This window comes from Amblyomma maculatum, chromosome 2, assembly GCF_055883805.1.
Source record: "Amblyomma maculatum isolate TAMU_Amacu chromosome 2, ASM5588380v1, whole genome shotgun sequence".
Taxonomy (NCBI): Eukaryota; Metazoa; Arthropoda; class Arachnida; order Ixodida; family Ixodidae; genus Amblyomma; species Amblyomma maculatum.
Window position 1 is genome coordinate 215,109,342 of NC_139345.1, and position 7,407 is coordinate 215,116,748.

At 50.5% G+C, this 7,407-nt stretch overlaps 1 pseudogene; it reads right to left on the minus strand.

Annotated features, from left to right (window-relative positions):
- Positions 1–451: 451 nt before the first annotated feature.
- On the minus strand, positions 452–6,884 carry LOC146201267 (uncharacterized; annotated as a pseudogene).
- Between the last annotated feature and the right edge of the window lie 523 nt (positions 6,885–7,407).

A 7,407-nucleotide genomic window follows, 5' to 3' on the forward strand; every position in this document is an offset into this window, starting at 1 on the left:
ATGGTTGCGCGCACGGCTTCCAACTGGCGGACACTATGTGCCAAAATACACCCTAGTAATAGGCATCTTTCCGGCTCTGTGTAGCGTAGATCCGTTTTACGAAATTTCCCAGCCACTGTATTGGCCTCTTCTCTTTTCCATTTTTTTTCTCGGGTTCCTGTAGACCTGATGTTACACTCGTCGCTATATATGGCAGACATACGCCGGCGCTCTAAGCCAAGCGATTTCCGGCGAGAAGTCAGCAATATCAGTGCAAGAGATTTACGCTTTCTGTTTACAAGTCCTCATTTCTCTGAACTGCAGACATTACCGAAATCTCTGCGCCGTCCTTGTAATTGAAATGGAGCGATAACCACAAGAAGGCAAGAAAAAAGAGAGAGAAGTGAGCCCTTTCCCCCATATAAGGAGTCTAGCCTATTTGCTTTTTGTGCTCGCTACTTTCGGTCATAAATTACACCCCGGCGGGCGTCGAGAAGCCTCTCCTGGTGGCAGTCACCGGCTCGTGCCAAATCAAGAGTGATCGGCGCAGGAGTGTCAGGATGGAGAGCTGGTAAGCCGCCGCAGAAATGGGCTGCAGCATGGTCTGAGCTGCTCGAGACGTCAGGTCAAGTACCGACAAGTTCAGATCAAAGCTGTCTTGTGAAAACGTGCGGCTGCCCACAGCTCCTTGAAAGCAGAGGTCGATACTTGGCGCAAGAGGACAGTCGAGCAAAGTGTTTGCTTTTCCGATGTTCGCGATTCTGTGGCATTCGTGCGCTTTTTTCCCTGCGTTCAAGCGCGTTGCATAGAGATCCCGCTGCGATGAACACAACGAAGCGCTCTATTTGCCTGCACTGCGCTCTGAAAAATACTTTGACTTCTAGACACTCTATGAACTATATATATTTCTATAGATTTATGGACATACACTGTTTTTCTTCCTTTATCTTGAATGTATATATATTTTTATTTCGCTAACTTGCCATAAGGCATAAGATAGAAAGTCATGCAAGCAGTTTTCTGCAAGAAACTGAAGAAGACTTTTGATTTTAGAATTGTCCATTAGCCCCTTGGAGAAATCATCCTCCCTCGTCGCCGACAGTCCTACTTCCTGAAGAATCCGTGTTCTCGATGCCCTCATCCCTGCACTAGTCCACAGCAGGTGGCGAACATCCACCTCTGCAGCCAGTGTAGAACATTTCGGGCAGGTGGTCGGTCCTATGTCTTGGGAGTCCCATCGACACCTGACTGACAGGGTAAGGGCCTCCTCCGCCCTTATCCTTCTAAGGGATAACTCTCCAGTCTAGTTAAGTTATTAAGGAGGGGGTAAGTGGACGGCAGGATGAGGGTAAGTGTACTTTCCTGCAGAGAGCGGACAACAGAGCGGGCATCAAGAGGTAGCTTGGTGGGTGAGGTATTACTGCTTGGAATTTGATGTGCGAGGCTGTAAATGTTTCTCTGCTCAACGTTCTTAAGTCTTATCTTGTGCGCAATGTATCTGGAAGCGCACCTTTGTTTCTTTATTAAGAGCATGGATCTTTGTTACACGTAATGTCTTTGTCATTCTTTTCAGTTATTTTATGGCAGCTAAGGAGTCGGTATAGATGTGAGCTTCTGTTATGGATTCTATTTTATTTATGGCCTTCATTGCATTGCGGATTGTATAAGGTTCCATCACAAGGGAGGCCGGATGTTCTGTTTCGTATTCATTATGTACGTTGAACTCTTCGTGAGTCGAGCTGGCACCGACTGTTCTGCGGCCATTTTCTATAATCGACGCGTCTTTATTGTAATACAGGTCCCTGGGAGTGAATTAACCAGAGGGCGAGATGCCGGCTTATCTTTAAGACGTAGTTTAGTCGTTTTATTCGTCGTAATAGTCGTGAACTCTCATGAATTGGGGTCAGCCATTGTCGATGTTTGCCTTGTCACCGCATTGGTCAAGGATGCCATGGGTATAACATATTTCCGTTTCATATTACTTGTTGACTCACATTGTTCAATGAGGGGTGTCAGTGTGCTGAGCTGCATATATTCCTGAAGAATAAGCATAGGGGTAAGTTTTTGTAAAGCAGTGATAGTACGCATTGCGTTCCTATTTATCGTTTCCAATTCTGCCTACTGTCGTCTCGTGAGTCTTTGGAACTGAGCTTGGTATGGTACTCTGGGCTGAAGCAGCGATTGTACAAGACGCCTTGCAATCTTCGTTCGGGCTCCCTTGACGAAATACGTTTTATAAAGTGCAAGGAAGTCACTGCTACTTTTTTCATCCCATGAAGGCATTGTGTTCCTTTGCAAGATTTATGAACATCTAGGCCAAGAACTCTCAACTAGTCCACCTTTTGTTATGTCTGATATCCAATCTTTAGCGCAAAGTTCTTCGTTGCCAGTTGGTTTCTTCCATTTTTATTTGCAACCTTAATGTAGCTAAAGTTTTGGGGTGACAGCTCCAGACCTGCATCGTGGACGTACTCATCAAGTGTATTTCGGGCCTCTCGTAAATAAAGATTTTGTGTCTCCAGGCGTTTATGAGTAAACCAGATTGTGACATCATCTGCGTAAATAATGAACTGCACCACTGGTATTTCCGCTAATCTCCACGCCAAAGTGATGACTGCGATATTAAATAACAAAGCTGCTAAGACTGACATTTGCGGCATGCCTTTCTTTGCTGTGTAATTGCCTATTATTTGTCCATTTATCCGGACAGAAAACGTCCTGTCCTTAAGTAGGTTATGCACCGCTTTTATGACATGTAGTGGAATGCCCATACTTTCCATGTTGCTAAATATCTTGGCATGTAACACGTTATCGTATGCCTTTGCCACTTCGGTAGCTACCATGGTGCGTACAAGGTGGCTAGACACCTGTACGACCTCTTCGGCTAATATAGCCAATTCCTCCGTCGTTACATTGGCTTTTATACAGTTCTCCATAAAACGTATTCGGATAACTATCGCGTTATTCCCTCGCACACCGTCGCAGGTCGACGTCGTTGCTCCGAAGAGATCGTCCACTTCTCGCGCATGAAGCCTTATGCCCGTCGTCCTTCATCCCTGTAATCAGCGATCAGGGTGGCCGCTCTCTTGTCGGGGGGACTTTGTTGTTGTTGTTGTTCTCCTCTAATTTGATGGGGGATTTGTGTGAGCGCATTGCGTGAACTTTCACCTCTTTCATCTGTATAGATCCATCATCATCATCGCTGCCTACTGCTCGGAGCGTCTCGCGCTGTGCCAGCTGGTTCTAAAAAAGAACAGACGTTCGTGCAAGTGCTACCTTACAATATAATTATAATTGCTTTACAAGAAAGGAAAGGCGCCATGTCTTTCACACTTTCTCCGACAAGTGTGCGTTTGGACGGTACACCATTGCTTCTGTCGCGTGGCGTTCCTTGGCGCGCGTTCAAGTGTGGGATTGCAGATGGCAGGAACGCTAGACAAGATGAGACTTTTTTAATCGGCGTTCGTTGCAGTGCTTTATATAATTGCTTTACAGGACATGAAAGGCGCACTATCTATTACACTTAATAATAATAATAATAATTGGTTCACAGGAAGGGAAAGGCGCAGTATCTGTCACACTTGCTATGTGGACACCTGAACCGTGCCGTAAGGGAAGGGATGAAGGTGGGTTTGAAAGTGGGAGGAGAGAAAGCGGAGCCGTAGTGGAGGGCTACGAAGTAATTTCGACCACCTGGGGATCTTTAACGTTCACTGACATCGCACAGCACACGGACGCCACTACGTTTTGCCTCCATCGAAAGTTCGGGGCGCGCAGGCCCTACTACACTCAAACGTTCATGTTCCTACGGTTCATGACGTCGTCAGCTCGGTCTGTGGCGGTCTTTTGCCGGACCGGGTTAAAAGTTAAAGTTAAATTGGATCACAGGAAGGGAAAGGCGCCGTAACTGTCACACTTGATCTGTGGACACCCGAACCGCACCGTAGGGGAAGGGAGGAAGGTGGGAATGAAAGTGGAAAGAGAGAAAGAGGAGCCGTAGTGGAGGGCTACGGAGTAATTTCGACCACCTGGGGATCTTTAACGTGCGCTGACATCGCACAGCACACGGACGCCACTTCGTTTCGCCTCCATCGAAACGCAGCCGCCGCGGTCGGGTTCGAACCCGGGAACTCCGGCACAGTAGTCGGGCGTCTTACCACTGCACCACCCCGGCGGGGCCCTCAGAGCATAGCAGGGTGTCCCATTCCTCCCAGGTGGTGAAGTGCTCCAGACCCCGCGGCGGAGGATTCGCCGGGCATTGAAATAGAATGTGGGCAAGGGTTGCAGTGGGGTGGTTGCAAAGGGTGCAGGTAGGGTCGGTGAGAGTGGGGTGGTAACGGGACCTAATGTAAGGAGATGGGAGGGTTCGCGTCTGGAGGCGGCGCCATAGTGTTTGGTGGTGATTGCTGAGGGAGGAGTGAGGTGGGGGGTAGATCTGTCTCTCGACCCGGTAGGCATTAGTCATCTCTTTAAACGTGTGCATGCGCTCCCGGGAGAACTCCGACGTGGGGACCGCCCGTGCCCGGCGCATTAGACCTCTGGCTACGCTGTTGGCGGCCTCGTTGCCAGGGTTCTCCGAGTGCGCAGGCACCCAGATAAGCTCCACCTGGCGGGGCGGGTTGGCAGTGGGCGAGGTCAGTATGCAAAAAGCAGAAACATGAACTCACCCATGTGCGAAATTTAGTAGTGCAGTTTTTGAGTCTGTGAGTATATATTTAGCTTCCGTGTGGGCAATTGCAAGGGCGAGCGCTGCCTCCTCGGCCACTTCTGAGGAGGTAACAGAGTGGAGGGGGAGAGTTGCAATGGACTGAAGGGTATTGTTCACCGCGGCTGCCGCCGCCTCATCGCCCGAGCATGCGGCGTCCACCCATACGGCATCCGTCTCGGAGCCGTAATATTTGTGGAGCGCCTTTGCCCGGGCTCGGCGGCGAGGCTCGTGGTGTTGTGGATGGGAGTTTTGGGGAAGGGGTTTGACAAGAAGGTTAGAGTGGATAGGGTGTGGGATGGAGAGGAGTGTGGGGTCGTTAGCTGGGATGTGAACATCGAGAGTTCTGAGGATGTGACGTCCGGTGCCAGTCTGTGTCAATCGGATATACTGGGTCTGTCTGTGGGCCTCCACAAGCTCCCCAACAGTATTGTGGAAACCCAGCTGAAGTAATTTCTCTGTTGAAGTGTTGAGGGGTAGGTGGAGGGCGGTTTTGAACGCGGTACGAAGCATCGCGTCCAAGGTGGAGATCTCTTCTCCTCTAAGTCTGAGGTAAGGGAGCGTGTATAAGAATCGGCTGAGGATAAAGGCATGAATGAGACGACATAGATCGTGCTCCCTCATGCCCCTATGTTGGCCCGAAACCCTGCGGATGAGGTGCGAGATCGCACCTGTCACCCGTTTGAGTTCCTTTATTGTGAGCCTGTTTCTACCGTTGCTTTGGATATGAAGCCCCAGGACCCGGAGAGTGTCCACCTCCGTAATGGGGCGATCATCCAAAGCAACGGTTATGGGGGCGCTGGGAGGGTTACGGGTGGTGGGGCGGAGGATGAGGAGCTCGGACTTCTCTGGGGAGCATGAGAGTCCGATGCTTCGTGCGTGTTCTTGTGTTAATGTGGCGGCGCTTTGTAGTGTGCCTTCTATGTCGCGATCAGTGCCGTGGGTGGTCCACAACGTTATGTCGTCGGCATAGAGGGTGTGCCGGAGGTGTGGTATCGTGGTAAGTTTGCGGGCGAGTGAGATCATTGTCGCGTTGAACAGGAAAGGGAAGAGGACAGAGCCCTGAGGAGTACCGATCCCTTTAAGGGAGTAAGGAGGTGATGTTGTGGGCCAAAGTGGACCTCAGCGGTGCGGTTGAAAGGAAAGCTCCGATATAGGTGTGCGTACGCACACCCACAATAAGACAGGAGAGGGCTGTCATGATCGCGGTGTGATCAACTCGATCGAATGCTTTAGATAAATCCAAAGCCAGGCCGGCCTTTGTATGGCCCGGTATAGCCGGGTCAAAAATGTCGGTGGTGAGCTGCAGCATGGCATCCTGCGCGGACAAACGGGGGCGGAAGCCGACCATGCTGTGGGGGTAGAGGTCATTGTCCGTCATGTTCTGAGTGAGTCTCGCCAGCACAACGCGTTCGAAAAGTTTTCCCAGGCATGAAGTGAGGGAGATGGGTCGGAGGTTTGCTTGTGTGAGTGGTTTATTTGGTTTAGGAATAAATATAACTTTGGCATGACGCCAAGACTGGGGGAGGGTACCTTCCGCCCAGCATTTGTTAAAGTAGTCCGCAATCTGGGTGATCGATACATCATCCAAGTTGCGAAGCATGGAGTTGGAGATTTTGTCAACACCAGGAGTGGAAGAGGTTCGGAGAGTCAGGAGTGCCGCTCGGACCTCGGCTTCCATAATCTCAACATCGAGAGTAGAATTTGGTTGGCCTGTATAGGGAGGAAGGAGGTCGGATGTGCCGGGTGATGTATGTGTTCGTTTTAGGTTGTCCAAAAGGACGTCCGGGGTTAAGTCCGTGTTGCGTATGAGCCGAGTGACGTGATGTTGCGCAGCTGTTTTGGACTGTGTAGAGTCGATGAAATGTCGAAGGAGTTGCCAGGCTCGCTTGGTGGACAGATTGCCGGCCATGCTGTCACAAACCTGTCCCCAGTTGGACCGGCAGAGCTCCTCTGCATGTTGGGTGACCTGTGACTGCAGTGCGGCCAGCCTCTTTTTCAGCTTGCGGTGAAGTTTGTTCTTTTTCCAGTGCTCTAGGAGGCTGTGATAAGCCTCCAAGAGGTAGGCGAGTCTAGAGTCTAATGTAGGAGTGTCCTGTGTTGTTTCGATGTGTTGGGTGTGTGTGGAGACATTGGTCATGATTGAGCTCACCCATTGGTCAATGTCTGTGATGGTTGAATCTAGGTAGTCCATTCGCATTTTGCGGATGGCATCCCAGTTTGTTAGATTGTGTGTAAGGAATTTCTTACGAGGCTGTGTAAACGGTACCGCGAGAAAGTTAATGTAGTGGTCGCTGCCTAGTGTATGGTGTGTCCTGTTCCAGGTGATGTCCACAAGGTGGCGGCTTAGTGTCAGATCTGGACTGGTGTCCATGCAGATGCTATTGCTGATTCAAGTGGGAGTGTGAAAAGTATTGTACACAGGGAGACGGAGCCCACGTACCAAGGACCAGAGGCGTTGCCCTCGGCTCGAGTTGGTCGGGTTCGAACCCGGTAACTCCGCACTGTAGTCGGGCGTCTTACCACTGCACCACCCTGGCGGGGATCACACTTTCTGCGGCAAGTGTGAGTTTGGATTGTGCACCATCGCTCCTGCCGTGTGGCGTTCCTTGGCGCACGTTCAAATATTACAGATGGTTGGGAGGCATCCCGCCTCGGCCAATCAGAACGCCGCCAATGCGGGACACACCTTGTCCACGACAGCATGAGCCATTAAAGGCTTT